Raw genomic sequence first — 21,389 nt, forward strand, 5'->3', positions numbered from 1 at the left:
ACCTGTTGCTTTGCATTTCAGAATGTATGTATATACTTCGCTGACCTGATAAAGGAACTTTGAGAAGTGGCTGTGGAAAGTATCAAGAAGATTTTTCCAAATCTGCTCTTCATTGAATTAAAAAAAAATCTAAGTATGATTAGCCTTGAACAATGTGGGGGTTAGAGAGTGCTGACCCCCCTTTCCCACAGATAAAAATCTGCATATAACTTCTGACTTCCCAAAACTTAACTACTAATAGCCTACTGTTGACCAGAAGCCTTACTGATAACACAGACCATCAATTAACATGTATTTTATGTTACATGTCTTATATACTGTATTCCTACAATAAAGTGAACTAGAGAAAACAAAATATTATTAAGAAGACCATAGGAAGAGAAAATATTGTTATAATATTTATTGAAAAAGATTCTCATGTTAGTGGATCCAGACAGTTAAAGCCCATGTTGTTCAAGGGCCAAGTGTACAGATAAGCAGCGTCCTGGGAAGCTCCCCTTTTGTCCAGCCCTCCTCCCCTTCCAACCACTACCTGCCTTCAAGGAGAATGAATCTCTGTCGTCATCTCTAATGGTATTGATTAGTTTTGTCTGTTTTAGCCTTTTATAGAAATGAAATCATACAGCATGTACTCTTTTGTATCTGACTGCTTTAGACTCTATTGCTGTATGTAATTGTGGATTGTGTATGCTTGGTATTGCATATTCCGTTTTGTTTATGGGTTTTCCTCTTGATGGGTAGTTGGGTAGCTTCCAGTTTGGGGCTATTGTGAGTCATGCTGCTGTGAATGCTTTAGCTTTTGACTTTTGGTGAGCGTATGTTTACATTCTGTTGGTACTTTAGTTTTAACAGTAGAAATAGTTTACCATCACCAACACCCCCTTTGAGTCAGGAATTATCTGGAAGTTGCTGTGTGGAATTAAAGGGAGCAATCTCTAAGAGCAGAGCTCAGGTGAGGGGTGAAGATGGTCAGTGTGGCTTAGGAATCCTGCATTGTTAAAATGACTATCCAAGCCTCAGCCTCTTCCATACATTATCTTATTTAACCCTCCTAACAGTAGTTCCATTTTTCACCACTTTACAGATGAAGAAACTGAGGCATAGAGAGGCCAAATGCGCCACCCAAAGCCACACAGGTAGCAGGTAGAGGAGCAAGAATTGATCTCAAGTGGTCTGGCCTCAGAAGCCAAGTTCTCTGTCACTCAGATTTGTTGCCCCCCTGTATCTTCATCCTCTTGTCTCTGCCAGTACAGTGGGATCTTCTTATCCACCTTTAAATACACCTCATCTTGCCATCTTACATTCAACCACCCCTTGGCTGCTCATCTTCAAGCTACTCCCTGCCCCCTTTCTGACCCTTTACCTCCACAGTTCTTGAAGGAGTTGCCTACTGACATCATCTCAATTTCCTCACTTCTCATACACTCCTCCCCTTGCTCCAGCCTGGCCTCAGCCCCAGCCGCTCACACATGTGTGGGGGAGGAAAAAACTTTTCTCTACTTGTCTGAATTCTTCTGGCTGGTCTAATAATCAAATCAATGTGACACAGATTAGCAAGAGAAACTAACCCAATTTAATTACATGTACATGTATGGTAATAACTCTTACTATGGGCAAGTCCCCAAATTTAAATTACTTAAGGAAGAGGTAAAATTTTCTTGTGATTCTTCAGAGTCTCAAGCGTCTTCAGCTCAAAATAATTCAGATGCCAAACTGGCATCTTTGGGAGGTCTATTCAGGACCCCCTTCACTAAGGTCACCGATGTCACCCCTCTGTTGGTAAATCCAGTGGTCAGGCTGGAGCAAGGGGAGGAGTGTGTGAGAAGTGAGGAAATTGAGATGATGTGAGTAGGCAACTCCTTCAAGAACTGTCGAGGTAAAGGGTCAGAAAGGGGGCAGGGAGTAGCTGTTGTGCACTTCTTGGCAGTTTCCAATCACGTTGATCACTCTCTCCTCTAAACTCTCTTATCTCTTGACTTGAATAACTTCCCAGTTCTCATCTTACCCCTTTAATCTCTCCTCAGCATCTTTTGCTGGTCAATTCTCTTCTCTATGACCTTCAAACATTGAAGTGACTCATGCCTTATCCCTGGGCTTCCTCCTCTTCTAAATCCATGCCTTTCCCACAAATAAGCTCATTTCCACACAAGGCCATAATTACCATATATACCCTGAGCCTCCCACATGTGTACCTCCAGCCTGGAATGTTCATCTGAGTTCCAAACTTGTATATCAAACTGCCCACTCTGATGCTCCACCTGGTGTTTTCTGGGCACCTAAATTTACCTTCTCAGAAACGAAGTCATGATGTCCCCTGTCCCCAACTTGCTCCTTTCCTGAAGTTCCCATTATTAAGTCTATAGTACTATTATCTATTTACTTGCAGAGTCATCCTTGACATCTTCCATATCCTAGCCCCCAAATCTAATCATTCACCAAGTTTCTTCAAAATTTCTACCAGCCCTAGAATTAAGTTACCTTTATCTCTGGCCTGGAATAGTTAAAATCGCTTCCTGAAAGGTCTGCTTCCCTTGTGTTTCAAATTGCATTCTGCACAGTGCACTCTTCAAACTGCAGTCAGAGTGGTCATTTAAAAGTGCCAATACAACCCTATTGTTACAGAAACAGGGGAGTCCAAAAATCCCCAGAGTTTGCTGCTGGGGGATGGGGAGAAGTAAGCAGCTTTTCAAATGCTTCCACATGCCTGAGGCTGGTGGCTACTGTCTTTCTTATGCAAATGGCTTTAATGCATCCAAAGCCTCAGGCAGATGGGAGGAGTCTTGAACCAGGGGATGGTATGGAAAGCACACAGAGCCTACGTAAGGGTCTGTGAATGGTCAGAACTGTTTGCAACGCCCACTGCATCAGATGACGCAGTCAGGGATATATAAGCAGCTGCAGACATTTTAGCGGGGTCTCTCAAGCTCTCGTTCCGGCTCTGGCTCTCACTGGCACTCTGGCTCTCGCTCTGGCGCTCGGACTCGGACTCTCTCTGGCTCTCGCTCGTGCTCTCACTCTGAGACTCTCGCGCTCTGACTCGGGCTCTCACTCTAGCTCTCGGGCTCTCTCGCTCTCGCTCTCTCGTGTGTGCTCCCTCCACATGGCTTGGTGAAGGGGCCTTCTCCATGTGGCTTGGAGAAGGGGTCTCCAGGCTGCGTTAAGAGGCTCTCGCCATGCAGTTTTGAGAAGGAGAGAAGATCCACACGGTTTGCAAGAAGAAGGCAGTTTTGCAAGGAGGCTGAGAATCCAGGTGGTTCTGCATTGAGAGCTGGAGGGCACCACAGCACAGAAAGGACCTCCCCAATCAGGATTGAATGATTGGCAGCTGCTGGTAAAGCTGAACTGTGTTGGGAAAGTAGGGAAACGGTTTCTCTGACTTCCCTAAAACTAGCCTGGTTTGGAAGGGGGGGAGGCAAGGATATGCGTTTGTGGTTATTTTAAAGAGCATAAGACTTAATAACAGAAATCCACAAATAACTAAATCTATATAACTGTTAAATAATTCTTTTTCTTTTCACCAAACTCTGGTATTGAGAGTTATAATTTTGGCGGCGGGCAATCGGGCCCCTAACTAAAGAGCCCGTGGGTTTGTTTTCAACTGGAGCAGCCCAGAGGTTCTGTAACACTATTACAGAGCTTTGTAAACTTAAACCCCTTTAAACAATGGCTTCTTATTGTTCATGGGGAAAAGGTCAAAACCCTGAACACAAATTATAATACCTTGCATGATCTGGCTTGTGTCTCCAGCCTCCTCTCCCTGGTGTCTACACTGCAGCCATACCTGTCAACTTTCAGTCCTTCACACCTGTTCAGCAACTCCACCTACATAACCTGCACCACTTCACGCCACCACTCCCTGTTCTGAGAGTGAACTCATCCTTCTGAGGCCTTCCATGAGCCCTCACATCAAGTCAGGACCCTCTGTTACTGGTCTCAGAGCTTCCACTACTTCTCTTTCACAGAGCTTTTTATGACTGTAACTATATCATTATGTAAATAGTTGCTTATCAGTGTCCCCTAACAGAATATTAAGCTCTGTGAGGGAAGAAACTCTCCCTGTGTGTCTGTTCACCTTTCTCCCAGCACCAAGAACTTTCTTGCATCTAGCAGGAGCTCAAATAAATGAATGAATAATGACTTGCCATCTTCAGAGCTTTCAACTCCATTTCTTCTATTGTTTATCATATTTTATCTGATACGTTTAAATGGTTAATAAAAGTTAGACAAGATTATTTTACTTTGGTCTGTGAAGCTACTGTATTACCAGTATCAAAAATAAGTGGTTTTATATCCTCAACATCATTAGCCATTGAATACATGCAAAGAAAACCACAGGAGATACTCCTTCACACTCACTGAGATGTGTGTTGGAAAGAATGTGGAGAAATTAGAACTCTAATATACTGCTTGTGGGAATGTAAAATGGTCCAACCACTTTGGAAAACCATCTGGCAGGTTCTTGATATGTTAATCATGGAGTCACCATCTGACCCAGCAATTCCACTCCTAGGAGTATGCCCAAGAGAAATGAAAATATATGTCCACACAAGCACTTGTACATGAATATCCATATCAGTATTATTCATAATAGTAAAAAATTGGATATACTCAAATGTTTATAACCTGATAAATGAATAATTGAAATGTGGTATATTCATACAATGAAATATTATTTGGCAATAATAAGAAATGAAGCATGCTACCATGTGGAAGAACCTTGAAAACATGCTGAGTTAAAGAAGCTAGTCCTAAAAGACCATGTATTGTGTGATTCAATTTTTATGAAATGCAGAGTAGGCAAAATAGACAAATCTATGGAGACAGTAGAGTAGTGGTTGTCTAGGATCAGTGCAGTTTGGGGAAATGAGGGGTGACTGCTAATGGACATGTGGTTTCCTTTAGGTATGAAAATGATCTAAAATTGGTTGTGATGTTGTTGCACATCTCTGTAAACATACTAACAACCATTGAATTACCCTTCAAGTGGGTGAACTTTATGATATGTAAATTATATCTCAATTAACTGCTTTTTTTTTTTTTAAAGATGGCATAATTTTGAGGGTAACCTGAAAGCACATCACCCAGATACAACAACAACTAATCTGGTAACACTGTAGGCACTGACCCTGAGTGTGATCCTTCATTTCACTGTTCCTCTGTCTTTGGATCATGGTGGCTTTTGCTTATTTTTTTTTAATAAAGATTTTATTTATTTATTTTTAGAGAGAAGATAAAGAAGGGCAAAAGAGGGGGAGAAACATTGATGTGTGAGAGAAACATTGATTGCTTGCTTCTTGCACACTTCCATCTGGGGAATTGGTCTGCAGCCCAGGCATGTGCCCTGACTGGGAATCGAACCAGCAACTGTTCAGATCACAGGCAGGCGCTCAATCCACTGAGCCACACCAGCCAGGGCAGCTTTGTTTTGATGTGACGTTTTATGTCTATCCCCTCTTTTGAATTCTCAGACCAACTAATAGTTCTCCCCTCTTAGGATTGCTGTGAGGATTAAATGAGTTAATGTGTGCAATGCACTTAGCATTGTGCCTTGCACATGGTAAGTGTACATTAAATACTAGCTATTATTATTATGCTGACCACAAATTAGAAAACTTTACATCGTTATATAAAAAAGAGCCATAGCTTATTATTTGCGATTTAAGTGGCTGTTTGTGTACTTTTGAAAGTTCTACCACATAACCAACACATTTATTTTTCCTCTTCTGGGAAACAGAGGCTCAGAATCTGCCTCCACTCTTATCTTCACCGGTACAACAGAGTGCAATAATATAGATGAACACAAGGGGGCAAGATGCAACGGCAATTAAATCTCCACACTTGAAAATTTGAGAAGATATAAAATGTCTAGTATCAAGGAGAGTAAAATGTTTTTCTTTAAAATATATTTTTTAGTATTTTTCTATAGGAGGGAGATATTATTACTGTGTCAGATGGTGGTATTGGAAAGATATCTGCAATACTTGGGTTCTATCTACACGTGCTTGCTACAGAGAGGGCCTATAACCACTCCCTCATATGCTATACACTCTGTACCAGTTCTGTGAGAACGCTTAGCTTTTCCTGTGACCTGGTGCCTCTGATGGGCAGTGTCTGGGAGCCTACATTAGTGTAGCATTGCCTTTCCAAGCACTTTAATATAATATCTTGCCCTTGGGAAGCTCAGCTGTGCTTCAAATCCTAGGCTTCCTTGAGGTTGCTGATGAGTTTCCATTGAGGTATGTGTGTCCTGTCCCACTTGACATGATTTCCTAAAGGCCAGGGACCATACCCCACCTTCACCATTGTGTCCTCAGAAATTTGCAGTGTGCGGCATGTCCTAGTAAAGTTGGAAAAATTAGCCTGCTCCTTGAGCTGAAGCTAGAAAAAGGGGTAAGTTATGATCACCTTGGGCACCAGCAATGGGAATCTTCTCAGTCGGACTATTATTTCATTATTTTTTTTCTGTATTACAAAAGTATCTCACACTCATAATTAAAAAGCAAGCAAAAGAACATCTAAAATACTCATAATCTTATTTATATTATAAATATAATAAAATATATATGGTGATTACATATGGCAGTGTGGAATGTAGTAGTCCATTGTATGATGGAATTCCCCTCTTTTGGGAATTTATACTGTTTCTAAATTTTTGTTCTTTTAAAGAGCTGCAGTTAGTAGCCTCATAACTAAATCTTACCCCACATTCTTTATTCATGCCTTAGGATAAATTCCTAGAAGCAGTCTTTCTGGGTGATGGGTAATTTACATTGTCACCAACAGTGACAGTGCCCTTGATCAGATGAAAAGTTTTAATTAAACATCACACCAGAATCTTGTGTCAGTAGCGTCATCACTACTCAAAACATTTGGTGAACTCCGTGTTTGGTGTTCCAGGCTATGACTCACACAAGAAAATAAATCTTAATCTCTCCTCTTGCCTTTAATCTTGGACTGTTCAGGAAAATCTAATTTATCTCAAAAAGACAAAGAGCCCTGGCTGCTGTGGCTCAATGGATTGAGCACTGGCCTGTGAACCCAAGGGTCGCTGGTTCAATTCCCAGTCAGGGCACATGCCTGGACTGCCAGGTCCCTAGTTGGGGGTGCACAAGAAATAACCACGCATTGATGTTTCTCTCCCTCTCTTCCTCCCTTCCACTCTCTCTAAAAATAAATAAATAAAAATTGTAAAAAAAAAACAACCCTGAAGGATATTTATATAAATGTAGCTCTAGTGTCAGGAGGTAAGAGACAACCACCCCCCACACGGCTAGAGCAGGGGATCCTCAGAGCAGGCACTGGTGCTCCTAAGGCAGCTCCCACTGCACGTGTCCTGAGAGAACTATTTCAAGAGTCATGTCATTGTACCTCATGTACTCTCCAGGCTCCTCCCTTGAAGGTGCTTTCTGTTTTGTTTGTTTCTTTCACCCATCATGTTTCTAAGCATTTTTGGAAATCAGAATGGAATTGATTGTTTCCCATTATCTGAAGATCCCTTATGGGTTCCAAGAAGTTAAGTTCCTCTTGACTGGTTTCTTTCTTAAAGTTTCCCAAGTTCCTTTTTCTTTAGATCTTAAAGATATACACAAAGAAAGAACTAGACATTTAAAAATGTGTTTATAGTGATTTCTTCATGGGAGGGTAGAGACAGCAGCACCCAACTGGGGCTTTGTACTTCTAGCTAGAGGGACTTAGGCATGGTTGTTGATTGATGGCAGTGGGAGTACAGGACTTGAACTGGCTTTTACCAAGATTACATGTTTATTTGGAGAGGTCTTGGGGAAGCGCTGATTATTTCTGGAGGGAGTGGACTAGAATGAACTCAAGCCACCCCTTAGTGCTGACATTTATAGTACTGCATTGCATAGATATGTGCCGTGGCCCTTGGTAGCCTACCAAAAAGCCGTAATGCTTGGGGCTGATATTCAAGGGCCCCTGTGATATAACCTTCACCCTGCTTTTCCAGCCTTAGCATCTCCTACTCCTTATACAGACCTGTGTGGATGCTCTACTTCCTCTTGGCCCTGACACTACCCTAGCCACTGCTGTGGCAACCAGCTTCATGCACGTGTGGCCGTCACCTTTTGCTTCAGCTGCATGGAGAATGTCTCACTTTCAGCCTGACATCTCTCTGACCCTGCAGTGTGGGACAGAGGACACACTTGCCTCCTTGTTGCCCTTTGGATGTGCAAGGGACTTAGCATGCTGTGGGCAATCTTTGACAAATGGGGGGGTGTGGGAACTGGAGGGTGAAGACCCCCCCTCTTTTGTCTGAGAGGTGGGCAGTTCTGAGGCCCTTCTACACACAGTTCCCCGGAGTCCCTGGCAGCACTGAGCTGCAGATGCCCACAGCTGTGACCAGCTGAAGACACACCATCATGATAGCTTTCCCTTCCTGCCTCTTCCCCTCTCCCCAGCACGCCCCCTCCACCCCACCCCCCTGTTCTGTGGGGTCACTTTCCCAAATATACTGCATCTAAGCCTCTTCCCAGGTTCTGCTTGCTGCGGGAAACCACAGTCCTATTCTATGTTCTGTGCTCTTCATCTATGCATTTCTTTAATACTCACTTGGGGACCATCTAGTATGTTTCTGGTCTGGGGTAGGGCCCTAGAATATAAGAGGGAATCAGACCCAGACCTTGCTCTTGAGGAATTCATGGTTCAGTGGAGGAAAGAGACAGACAGTTAAGAACTGGCAGTGGGACATGGTAAATGCTATTCCAGAGAATCAAGAAGTGGGGCACAGGTGACAGGACAGTGATCAACCGGTCTGGGGTATCTGGGCAGGTTTTCTCAGGTGGAAAGTAATATGCTGGAAGAAAGTGGAGAAAGACTTTCTGGGCTGCGAGAGTGGCTGGGACAGAGACAGATAGGAATGAGTATGGTATGTCTGGAAATGGGAAGTTCAGGGAGTTGGAGTGGAGGGTGCGTAAGGAATGTGCCTATAGAAGTCTGTCAAAATCTGGGTACTTGCCACTCCCCAAGGGGTAGGAGAAGGGGCCCTGAGTGGCTTTGTATTGTTGCTGGCCTGGTTTCGTCCCCCTCCCCGCTGACCTTCCACCCTCCCCACCCCCCCACCCCCACCCCCCGCTTAGCTGCAGCTGCTGAGCATGGGTGGATGTCTTCCGACATGGACTTGGGACAGGCCTGAGGCCCGAGTGTGCTGTGGATGCTCCTGGGACATGTGTCTGATCTCACCTAGCCTCGGGGTACTGGCTGAGAGTTATTTTACATCAGTGTCTTGCTCTTAGGGACAGCCAGGATGCAAACAGGGTCTCTGGGACAGTTGGGAGGAGTGAGAACGTCTATCCTTTACCAACCCCCCCACGAGAATGCCTGTGTCTCGGCCTCAGAGCAGCTGTGCAACCTTCTCCTCGTGTATGTTCTTGTTTTCCTTGCCATGAAACAATCCTGCAGTGAGGCTCTTGATGTCTTTCCACTGACCACCATCTCCTTGTGGCAACCATGTCGCTTCTGAACCAGGAACAGGACTTTTATTGGAGTGGGGCAGATTGACTGGTGGTTGGCCCAGTCAAGCTGGCCCTCTCATGGGGACGTTGAGTCAGTAGCAGTGGCGGAGGTACATGATAAAGACACTGGGCAGAAGCAGTGAGGATAAGACAAGAGCAGATAGAAGCAGGGTGCTGGTGACAGGACAGGCAGAGAGGATGTGGCTGAGTCGCAGTGATGCAGCAGGACCACGAGCTGTGAGACACCCTCAGGGGGACCTGGGGGATCTTTCTGTTTCTGAACTGCATTCCAGCCTTCAGAAGCCTATGTATACAGTTGGATCTTACTCCCAGGAGCAAAACTAAACATGGACACTTCCCTCTCCCCTTACCTCTCCTCACGCAGAGTAGTGTCAGGAGCTCTACTGCCTGCGTTTGAATGCTGGCCCTGCCCCACTTACTATGGTGTGAACTTAGGCAAGTACTTGACCTCTCTGTGCCTCCGTTTCTTCATTTGTAAACCGGGTAAATACTGCTGTCCACCTTAGAGAAGAGACTGGGATGTATTAAGCACACCATCGCTGGGTAGCAGGCTGGGCCTGGGCATCACACTCGATTGGGTGATTGAGGAGAATGTAAGGGCCCATGTACAGAGGTGTGGGTCAGCTGCAGCGACACTGACAGGGAACAGTGCAGCTCCCCGAGCTAGTACTGCAGGGAGCCTTTACTCTTTACTGGTCCTTGGCCTGATGGGGTGTGGGAGGGGCAATTACCTGACACCCTACAGGGCAGGAATGGAGGACACACATACCCCTAAGCCCTCTCTTCTCCCTCACTCTGATTTCCTGCCTGTACCCTTCAAAGGCCAGTCCAATTGGAGGCCAAAGGGCAAGGCAATTCGTGGATGCAAAACACAGAAGTCAGTCTGCAGGCCCAGATCAGGGGTTGAAGGAAGGGGAGGCCGGAGAGCCAGTGCCTTTCCAGCACAAATGCCGGCTAACTGGCTGCGGCCTGTCATCCTAGGATGTCACGGATTTCCATTCCTGCAAGCAAAACAGCCCAACACATGACAGCAATCAGAGGGCACAAAGGTCAGACCTATGTGGCCCCGTTTCTGGTGTCAGAATGTTCTTTGCTGTCTACAGCTGGTCTCTCTCTAGCTGGTTAGAACTCTGTGGCAGACAGAGAAGCCTTGTATCCTGAGGGCCTGCACAGGGCCAGGCACGGGTCCCTGAGGGCTCTGCTGGGCCACAGCTGAAGGAACCCCTGAGAAGCATTGGGCCTTTCAGTTCCCCCTCAATTTTATTTATTTATTTATTTAAATTGAATTTATTGGGATGACATTGGGTAAGAAAATTATATAGGTTCCAGGAGTAAAATTCTATAATACATCATCTGTATATTGTGTGTTCACCATGCCAAGTCAAGTTTCCTCCCATTACCATACCCTCTTCTACCTCTCCCCTGCATTGGAATTTTATTTTATTTTAAGTTTTGGGGCGGGATCTTTTTCTTTAAACCGCAAGCTGTTTGATTCGCTGTAAAGCCAATACGGAGGGATGGGACTCTTAAACTAGAGTTCATTGTGTGTATCTATTAAAGTTTATGTTACCTACTTCAAAAGTGCTCTTTGAGCTTTTCCTGCACTCCCCACCCCCCACTCCCCGCCCAAGGAAGAAAAAAAAGATAAAACCCAAAACTTCTATAATCAACCGGCAGTGGGGTGTTTATTCATCTCTGTCAGGGCGGCGGCCTCGCACAGGCACCAGCCCCTCCAGTGGATGAGCCCAGAAGGGCGCTGAGTCATGCCGAGCGGGTGCGGCTGCAGCGGTGGTGCGATTACTGAAATGTGCTGTGTGTTGTGAACATTTACGTTACTCCAGCTGGAGAGGAAGTGGAAGGCGTTGCCGGGTTTGGGTCAGGGAGCAGGCCAAGCCCAGACCAGGCTCCTCCCCAGGCCCCCTTCTTCAGTCAGCGCTGTTTGCGCCCAGCCCCCGCTTCCCTGATCTCATTGGCTCTTGACAAAATCCCTAAGGAGGAGTCCCTGTTGTCCGGATGAGCAAGCACACTGGGGCTGTGAGCTCCGAAGGCCAGAGTTCCTCAGGGATGTCTGAATTTGAGTCCAGGTGTATGTCTTCAGAGCCTGCTCCCTCATCACTGAGCAGTGTGTCCCAAAGTGTCAGCACCGAGGGCCACCATTACAAATTTTGCCGCTTGTGCACACAAAATGGGGCAAAGGTAGCTTTACAGTTGTTTGTATGGAAAATAATACAATACTTAATAATCCAAGACTAACTCTGGGTTTCACATACTCACAACTGTAAACCTACTCTTGCCCCACCCTTATTACCTGTATTATCATTACTTAGTTATCTTTTTAAATTTACTTTTTTTTGTACTTTAAACAATTTTGTTTGGAAATGAAACTCTATCACCACCATACATTGGAACTAGACTCCTCTACTATAAGTAAGATAACCATCAACCTAAGAACAGAGGACTGTGCCTCCAGTCTGGCTGACTCCAAATTCCAGAGCAGAGTGATTTCAAAATGGATTAGCTGCCCTGGGAAGCTTCGCTCCAACACCTCTCTCTGCCTGGTCCCTAAGATGTGCACAAGCTGATTTGAAATTGGGCTGGAGCCAGAGGGGTGCCAGTAGTTGGTAAATGTTTCATAACTGCGCTGCGGATGTAGGGACAAAGGAAATGGGAGAGCTGGAGAGCACTGTGCAGGGGAGGGGGTGGTGGACAAGCTGGGTTGAGGTACCAAGTGGATGGGGGGAGGGGTCTGCCAGGGGAAGGCTGCTCCTTTGTCTTCCCACACAATCCCCATGGCTCCAGCCTTGCAAAGCCCTGTCCAACACTCAAGGCCCAGTGCACATATCACCTCCTCCAAGAAGCATTTTCTGGTCCCCTCTTGAACTCCATAGCAATCCGTATGTCTTCTTACCTCAATTTGCTTTGTAATGACATTGTTTATGTAGTGGTGACATATCTTGTGTTACTGTAATTTGCCTCTTTGTCTTACGCTTTCAGACTTCTGCTAGACTTCAGAGTCTGTATCCTAGAAGCATTTGCAGACAGGCACAGCTCCCTGTTAGAAGAGCCACAGTCCTGGGCTTAAATCCCATTTCTACCACGTGCAAGCTGTGTGACTTTGAGCAAGTAACCTAGCCTTTCTGAGCCACCCTTTCTTCTTCTTTTGTTAAGGGGAACAATAACACCTTAAAGTGTTTGGAGGGGATTAAATTATATTAAGGATATACACAAGCACAGGACCAAACACAGAGCAATTGGTTGATGTATATTGAATTGAGAAACAAGTTAGGTCTTGAAGAGTGAGTAGCATTAACATAGCTGGAAAGATAGGGGGAATATGCATACCCAGACCTATCCCCTCCAGTTCCTTAGGAAACAGATAAGAGGGTGGGTTGGCTAGGGAAGGGACAGCAAGTGTACCGCACTCCAGAAGGGACTTCTCTTCCTGTCGTTAGCAGAAGCCACTGTAATTCTAGGAGGTAGCCCCAAGCATCTGTAATGGAAAGTCTTTTCCGAGCTGCCTCTTGCCTGATATCACTGTCCAAGGGACGGGGTCAGTAACTGGAGCAGTGCTTAGGGCTTGTCTCTCAAGCAAATGGAGTTGGAGTTGGACAACCCTCAGGAAAATTTCACCCAGGTTTTAAGGGAGACTGGAAAAACACTACAGCTTACTGAAGAGCAAAACTCTTTGGTGCCTGCAATGTTCTAGACTGAGCTGAATTCAGTACCTTTCTCCTCAGCAGGGCTGGATATGCACAGACTCAATCACCAAGGCTTTCTAAACATCATTGACTTCAAACCTTGCTTTAGGTTCAGTTTTTGAACTTACAACCTCCCTCTCTCTCACTTTAGTGTCTTTTAATAGTGGCTGCTTCTTGATCATCTTAATTGCACAAGTACGCACATAATCAGCCCTGAAAACTCCAGTCTTTGTGAGGATTTTGCTCCTACTATTACCGCCTCCTTTTCCAGCATCATCCATTTTCCTCTCTTCTGGATCTTTCCCATTTGTAAAATACCATGCTCTCGTGGCTCCAACTTTAACAAAAAAAAATCTGTCACTTGACTCCACTCTTCTGCTGAAGCGACTCCTTCATTCCTCTGCCATTCTCAGCATAACTTCCTTCAAAGTGTTGCCTGTAGTTGCTGCCACGTATCCTTGCGCCCCCAGCCCCTCCCTCCTCGGGCCCCTCCCTGACCTGCTCTGCTCTAGGCCTCTCCCCTCAGCTACATTTCAGCAGCCCGTCAGCTCACCCCGGCCTCCACCGATCTCAGCAGCAGTCAAGAGCCTACTCCCCTGTTCTGCTTGAATCCAGTTTTTCCTCTGGGCTCCATGATACCACAGTCTCTAGGATTTTCCCCCACCTTGACAGCAACTTGTGGAAGTCTTATTTCCAGGCTCTGGTTCCTGAGGTGAGCTCTAAAATGTTGGCAGTCCTGGGACGTGGTCCTGACTCCCACTTTCTTCCCATAGGGTCTTCTCATCCTACCCCACAGCTTAAGTACCACATATATATGGTGATGCCCGCCCCCCAACCCCCTCCCCTCCATGACACTCCAGGCTGGTCTCTCCTCAGAACTCCAGACTCATAAAACAACCATTTGATTGCTGCCTTCAACCACGTGTCTCCAGAGGCGGATTAAGGTCGGTTGAGGCCTGGAGTGCAGCAGAAAATATTGAGCCCCTTAAAAAAAGGAGAGAGAGAGAGGGAAAATAAAAATACATGGTTTTACAGGGACCCTTTGGAAATCGGGGCCCAGGGCGCACGCCTGATGCATCCGCCGTTAAATCCGCCTCTGGGTGTCTCTCTGGATCTCTCCCCTAAACCGACTTGTTTTCCAGTCTCTTTCATTTCCATAAGTGGAACTTATCTACTCAGGGTACAAACCTAATAGTGGCCACCTTTGGTTTTTCCCTGTTTCTTATTCCTGTAATCACCATCCCACCCTGTCTCCCCCATCCAATCCTTTAGCAACTCTGTTAAAAACGAGCCCAAATCTGCCCACCTCTCTTTAGCTCTACTTCTACCCATCCTTTGCCATGTCTTACCCATCTTCCACCTGGACCCATGCAGTAGCCTCCCAAATGCCTCCATTCTTGCTCACTACCATCATTTTTCTTTACTGAGCAGCTAGAGCTAGTTTTAAAAATCTAAATCAGATTATTTACGGTCCTTTTTAAAATTCTCTGCTGGCTTTGCATTGCACCTGGAAAGAAACCCAGACCCCTGGCCTTACAGGGCGAGGATCTAGCTCTTTACTGACCTCCCCTCAGACCAATTTTTCATGTGCACTGTGCTCTAGCTGCACTGGCTGGTTCTGCCCCAGGCCTTCCGCACTTGCAGTTCTCTTCTTAACTCCATGTGGTTCTTGCATCAGTTGCATTCCTTGGCCTTCTCTGGCCACTTAATCTAAAGTAGCCACCTGGTCACCTCTAGCACATCACCCCGTTTATGGACTCTGCAGAGAACCTCTTACATTGTGATGTTTTCTTATCTATTGTTTGTGCCCTCCACTTGAATGTATGTTTCATGAGAACAGGCGCCTTGCCTGTTTCATGCCCTGCTTTACCCTCTGGACCTAGTATAAGACCTGACACACACTAGGTACTCTCATGTCTGGAATTTTAGTCTACCTCACGTACAAGTTAGTAAGTTAGCCTTTTACTGTTCCATGGGTACTAGCAAGAGACATGGGAGTCCAGGGTCAGAAACAAAGGACTATGTTATTCCCAGGACAGCAGGCAGTGTGAGCACTGGCATGTTTGTGCCAACTTTCCCTTGCCCCTAGTTCTCATGTGGGAGACATGATTTGGGCCAGATGGAGATGGCACGTGCAGGTGAGGAACACTGAACAGGGAATTCGTAACTTTTATAGGAAGCAGTAAGTAAGCCTGCCTCTTGTCCCCAGGGGAGAGTTTATCTCATTTCTCCAGGTTGCTTGCTGAAAACACAACCTTGAGAAATGGCGCAGGTACAGAGCAGTCAGGCCTTGTACCTGTGACATACTGAGCAAGGTATGTAGAAGCATGAGAGTCTTGGAGAGGAGTACCTCCCAAGAGGCATGTGGTAAAAATTTGTTGAATGAACGAATGAAAGAAACCCAATCTAAGTTACCAGATACCTGAGGTCATCGGCTGCCTGTCATTTACTCATGGATTCCCTTTGACTACTGTTCTCAGATGTATGAGGCCTCACTCCTACCTGTACTGAGGCTGAGTGATTGCTAAATCAGGTAGCATCTTCTGTTATTATTTGAGCCAGATACTGTCCTCTGCTTGCCAGATGGGGCTTCCCCTCAGTGTCTGTGGCTGGGTCTGTCTCCTCAGAATCTGCCCACCACACCAGCACATTGCACTGCTGTTAAACAGCCTGAGATTGGTCCTGTCCCAACACACAACATGAGGAGTGTTAACAGTGGTGTTACTGATGGTGTTTTCTGGTACACATTGATTATGTAGGACCAGGGGTACCGGCTGCAGTCCTGTCTCTCCCCACTCTAGAATGTACTCCATGAAATGGTATTAAATTGACGTTTGGCATAATCCTGAGTCCGGACTTAAGAATTTGGAAGGTCAAATTGACAGTGTCCTGATTGACATAATTTGGTGATGCTGATTGACCAAAAGAGCTCTCAGAATGAAGAAATATTTAAAAACTAATTAATTTAGTTAGCATGAAGGTCCACAACTGTCAGATAGTTGGAACATTTATAACAGTCTACCTAGAGCATTCACACCCTGTAAATAAACTACACGGGAAGTTAAACTGTATTTGGGAAGTTGTTTGGCAGGCACAGAATCAGACCCCAGCACCAGCAGCTGACTAGCTGAGAGGCAGCTTTAATGGCACCAAGTTTTGAAAGCCTGATATACCCATCTTCACATTAGGAACAAACCTGTCAGCTTGAGCCTTATCCTGTACCCTCAAGAGTTCTTGGTGATGAGTCAGTTTTTGTCTCTTGGATTCTCCTTTTTCAGTGTTACTAGGGTTGACAATTCTACCTTTTTGAACAATGCATTCTTTTTCTGTGTTTTATTTGCAATTATTTTTATCCTTTTACAACTAATATGTGAATACATTTTGTTATTAAAGATTCAAGCAACACATACAGATAGAGAGAGAGAAAATAAAAACACATAAAAGTTCTCTGTCACATCTCTCTGCCATTCCCCTCTCCTGTCCCAGTTGCAATGGGACACCATGAAAGTAAACGTGCTGGCATTTGCAAAGAAATGGGCAAGACCTCAGAATGGATCAGTGACTATCTCTGGGAGAGGAGTTTGTGAGTGATTTTTAGTTTTTTCTGTACATTTTTTTCTGTATTAATTTTTATAACAATAACTCATGTATTACTTCCATAATAAGGAGGATTTCTCCTAAAAAAGAAAAAAGAGCTTTGCGTTTGGAATCCCATAGACATGGGTGTGAATGCTGCCTGCATTCCTTCTCTCTCCACAGCTGAGTGTGGGCTACTTTACCAGCCGAAGCCTCAGTTTCCTCATCTGTTAAGGATGTAACACTATCCCTCCCTTACAGGGTGGTTATGAACAAAGTGTGAAAGCACCTGACACATAATTGTCATACACCAAATAAATTTCTCCCCAGTGAGAGGAAAGTCTTCCTGGGACCTCTTTTCAGATCAATTCTAAATTTAAATGCGAAACGTTTCTGAACCACAAAATTATGAAGATGCTGCCTATGCATACATATGGATGTGTGCAAGAAGGAAGGTAGTATAAGAATAAAACTGTTAAAAGGATGCATAACTATGTGAATGTACTTAGTACCACTGAACTGTACATTTAAAAAATAATTAAAATGGTATTTCTTTTTTTTTTATATGTCAAAAAAAATGGTATTTCTTATGTTAAGTATCTTTTACCATTAAAAAATGTGATTTTTTTTTTTTAACAGCTAAAAGGAGAGTGAGAAAAATCTCTTTTCTTTTTCACACCTTTTGAGCCCTGGACTTTCTAAGGTAAAAAGGCAAAGTCACATTGTGTATTTTCTTATAGAGTTTCAGTCATAGTAAAGGCATATCTCCAGAGGGACTATTTCTACTCGTGTTAATTTGCTGTTCTAGTAAATACAGGTCAAAATACATGTGGAAAGTGTTTTTTGTTTGTTTTAAAAATACTAACTCAACGATTATACACCTTCAGCCATTGGTACAAGCTGGTTCTCCAGTAAGGGCAGCAAGCTGGAGCAAAGTGAAGCCGAGGGGTCCAGGGGCATGGGCTTGAGGGTCAGGGGGAGCACAGGGAGAGAAGATCCCTTTGGCTCCCTTCCCTGTGGAACTTGCTTTCAATCGCTTTTGTCCCGCATCTTTTCATCAAGTCTTAACAAAAGTTATTGCAACCCATTGACTCTGCACGTGGAGAATATAACAGGGACAGGTATTGGGATGCGTCAGGCTTCACTCCACAGACAGCTATCTGCTGCCCAAGGTGATCTGACTGGGGCAAGTCAGAGTAGCCGCCACTTACCAGGGTTCTACTGTGGGCAAATATTCTTCCCTCTGTGTTTTATGCATCACACACAACTCTCACAGTAACCCTCTAATGTGGGTATTATTATCTCCCTTTAATAAATGTAGAAACTGAGGCCCGGGGAAGGTAGTGATTTGCCTAAAGTCTAATTGCTACTATGTGGCAGAAACAGGATCCAAATCTTGACCTGTTTAATCCCTGAAGACCACATTCCTTTCATTGCACTTGGTAGGTCACTATACTTGTGTAACCTGCAGTATAAAACATGGGCAAAATAGAAAATAAGGCAATGGTGTTGCACTAGACCAGTGGCTCTCAACTCTCACTGCGTGTTGTACTCTCCTGGGAGCTTTGAAAAGAACACAAACTCAGCCCTGTTGCCAGGGATCCAAACTCGGGTCCCAGTAGCTCTAAAACGCCCTAGGCATTTCTAAGGGGTGAGTGGGTTGAAAATTGGTCTAGATCATTGCTTCTCAAACTTGAACTGTACCCAGCTCACCTGGGGTTGTGTTAAAATGCAGATTCTGATTTAGCAGGTCTGGGGCGGGACCTGTGATGCTATGTTTCTAACAAGCTCCCAGATGCTGCTGGTGCTGCTGGACCACAGACCACACAGTGAGTAGTGAGGGTCTGAATGGTCTGTAGGTTTCTGTTCCCTTCTGACATGCTGTGACGGTGGAAAAAGCAGTTCTAAAGCACAGGTTCTGTTCTGTATCCAGCAAGCATCCTGCATCCCTATTTGTTACAATAAGCAGTATTTCTGTTGGTGGTCAAAATATGTGAAAGTCAAACACAAATAATGATGCATCATGTAACACAGTGAAGGGATGTGGACTCTGCAATGTGTTCATATTCCAGTTTGGTTGCTTACCAGCTGTGTGAGTTTAGACAAGTTATTTAATGTCACTGAGCTTTAATTTTCTCTACTCCAAATTGAGGCTAATAAACCCACATCTCAATGGGTTACAGGGAGGATTAAATGGGTTAATACAGACAAAGCACTTTGCACCGTTAGGTACCCCCCAAATATGGCACTTGGTGTTATCTTGGTGGACTTTGCAAGCTGGCCTTCTCTTGTACTACAGTCCCTGAAGTTCAAAGAAACCTTGACCTGTGCCCTCTACAAGCATCAGCAAACAGAGCAGTCCGCCTTTGATCTGAATGTCAGGTGACACTATGACATAAGAAAGTTCAGGGCATAGAGCATTCAGGCCAGCATTTCCATCTATGTCTAGAGAGCAACCGGGGCAGAGACACCCTTTGTTTCCTCCCTTCTCTGGATTATAAGATTATCTTCCCCTCTCTGTTCCCTGCCTACCTGCAACAAATTCCCCCATGATTTTTAGTATAAAAACAGAATAGTAACTCTTAAGTTGTTGGCTTCAATGCTATTATAAGATGAATCAATGGAAGCAATTTATTCAATCAGATATTAATTGAGTGCCCAGTACCAGGAATACAAGGACAAATGAAAACTTCATAATCTATATTTCCTGAAGTTTGTCCAGGGGAGGTAGACATTGAACAACTAATATATACAATTGCAATAGTGGACAGTGCTATGAAGGAAAAGGACATGGCACCCTGAAAGAAAATATAAAAAGCTCTGATACCAAACATTTTCATTTAAAAACGGTCTTCTGCTTGCCTATGTGTAGAATGGATTGGAGCAGGACAAGAGGAAGGACAAGTGGTTAGGAGTTCTCCCAGCGGTCCGGGCCCACGTGGTGGCAGAGGAGCTGGGGAGTCGGTGGAGTCAAGACTGGGAGCAAATTTCCTTCATTTGCCTTAATTATCATAAAATGTCAGCTTGTGGTTTTAACAGTTTTATAATTTTTTTCCTTTACTCATTACAGAAGACACCATGTCCTCGTGACAAAAAATTCTAACCAGCTGTGTGGTTTGGGGCCAGTGGCTTTCCCTTTGTAGGTCTTATTAATTTATAAATTCATTCATTTATTCATCCTTCATTCACAACAGTGGTATGGTAGCAGGTGTCTAACACTTTTCCCTGCCTTGTCATTTAGGAACTTCAAGGCCAATTAGAATATTCACAAATACAAACTTTAAAGCTTAAAATTAGTAGCAAAGGCAGAAGGTTTAACAATAGAGAGAACTAGATTTCCTATTCTTTAAGAACTCTTGACTCCCTTTCTTCCAGGCCAGCACAGGCTAGCAACATTATAATTTAACTTCAAGCACAGGCTGCATGAGTGAGGGTCAAGGCCACAGGCCTCTCAAGCCAGAACTACAAAGCAAAATAGGTCCCTGTACCAAGGCACCACCATCCCTAGCTCTAAACTGCGGGAATCTAAGAGGCAACTGGAGGGCTGACTCACCTGCTGACACAGACTGACACATGGTAGGTCACAATTATCCCAGAGCCACCCCGTATAAGGAAGGATTTACATACTTTAAAAAAAAATTGTTTGCTTATTTATTTTCAGAGAGAGGGGAAAGGAGAAAGAGAGGGAGAGAAGCATTTCTGTGTGGTTGCCTCTCACGTGCCCCCAACTGGGGACCTGATGTGCAACCTAGTCATGTGCCCTGACTGGGAATCGAACCAATGACACTTGGCTCGCAGGCTGACGCTCAATCTACTGAGCCACAGCAGCCAGGATTACATACCTTTTAATGTTATTTATTTCAATTGAAATAACTTTACATTTTAATTTACTGTACTTTTTCCATTACCATTTATCCCCCTTATATCCTCTTCCACCTCCGCTCTTCCCACCAAGTACCTTAATTTTTGAAATAGCTCGATTGTCTTACAGATATTAGTACTATAGTAAAAAAAAAAAAAAAATTAGAAAATAAACCTTCAAATGTTGTAGGTTAGGAAATTTGGAACCAGAGTGGTCAACTGGTAAACCTAAGGTCAGACTGCTGGCTACTTGGCAAGACCCCAAAACATGAAGTTAGGTACAAGGAAAATTTCCTTGGGGTGGTCTGTGAGGAAGTTGCATGATTCTGCTCCTAAGACAGAGACACTCAGCCATTAGTTTGAATCTGTTGGGAGAGTTTCGGGCTCTTCTTGGCAGAGTTCCAAGATGGTACATGCCTCAGCAACCTCTTCTCTGGTTGCCCATAATCTACACTGGACATTTCACTATGAGGACTCCACCCTCTTACTCTGTAAAATTGTAAGGATTCAGGGGAACCAAGACCAGCTCCTCTCCACAGAAGGGCTGGGAACAACTGATCTCAAACATCATTTTTAAAAATAAAGAACAATGAAAATACTAATATACACTTAGGTTCTTGCCACCCAGAATTAATGACTATTTTCTTCCAAGCTGTTTTGAGAATTTTTTTCCCCCCTTAGAATGGTTGTGGCATCATAAGGCACATATTGAATCTACCATCTTGCTTGATCAGCCAGATTTCTATCAAATTAGAATGTAGAA

The sequence above is a fragment of the Furipterus horrens genome, unplaced genomic scaffold (genome assembly GCF_987537825.1).
Source record: "Furipterus horrens unplaced genomic scaffold, mFurHor1.1.pri manual_scaffold_1, whole genome shotgun sequence".
In the NCBI taxonomy this organism is placed as follows: domain Eukaryota; kingdom Metazoa; phylum Chordata; class Mammalia; order Chiroptera; family Furipteridae; genus Furipterus; species Furipterus horrens.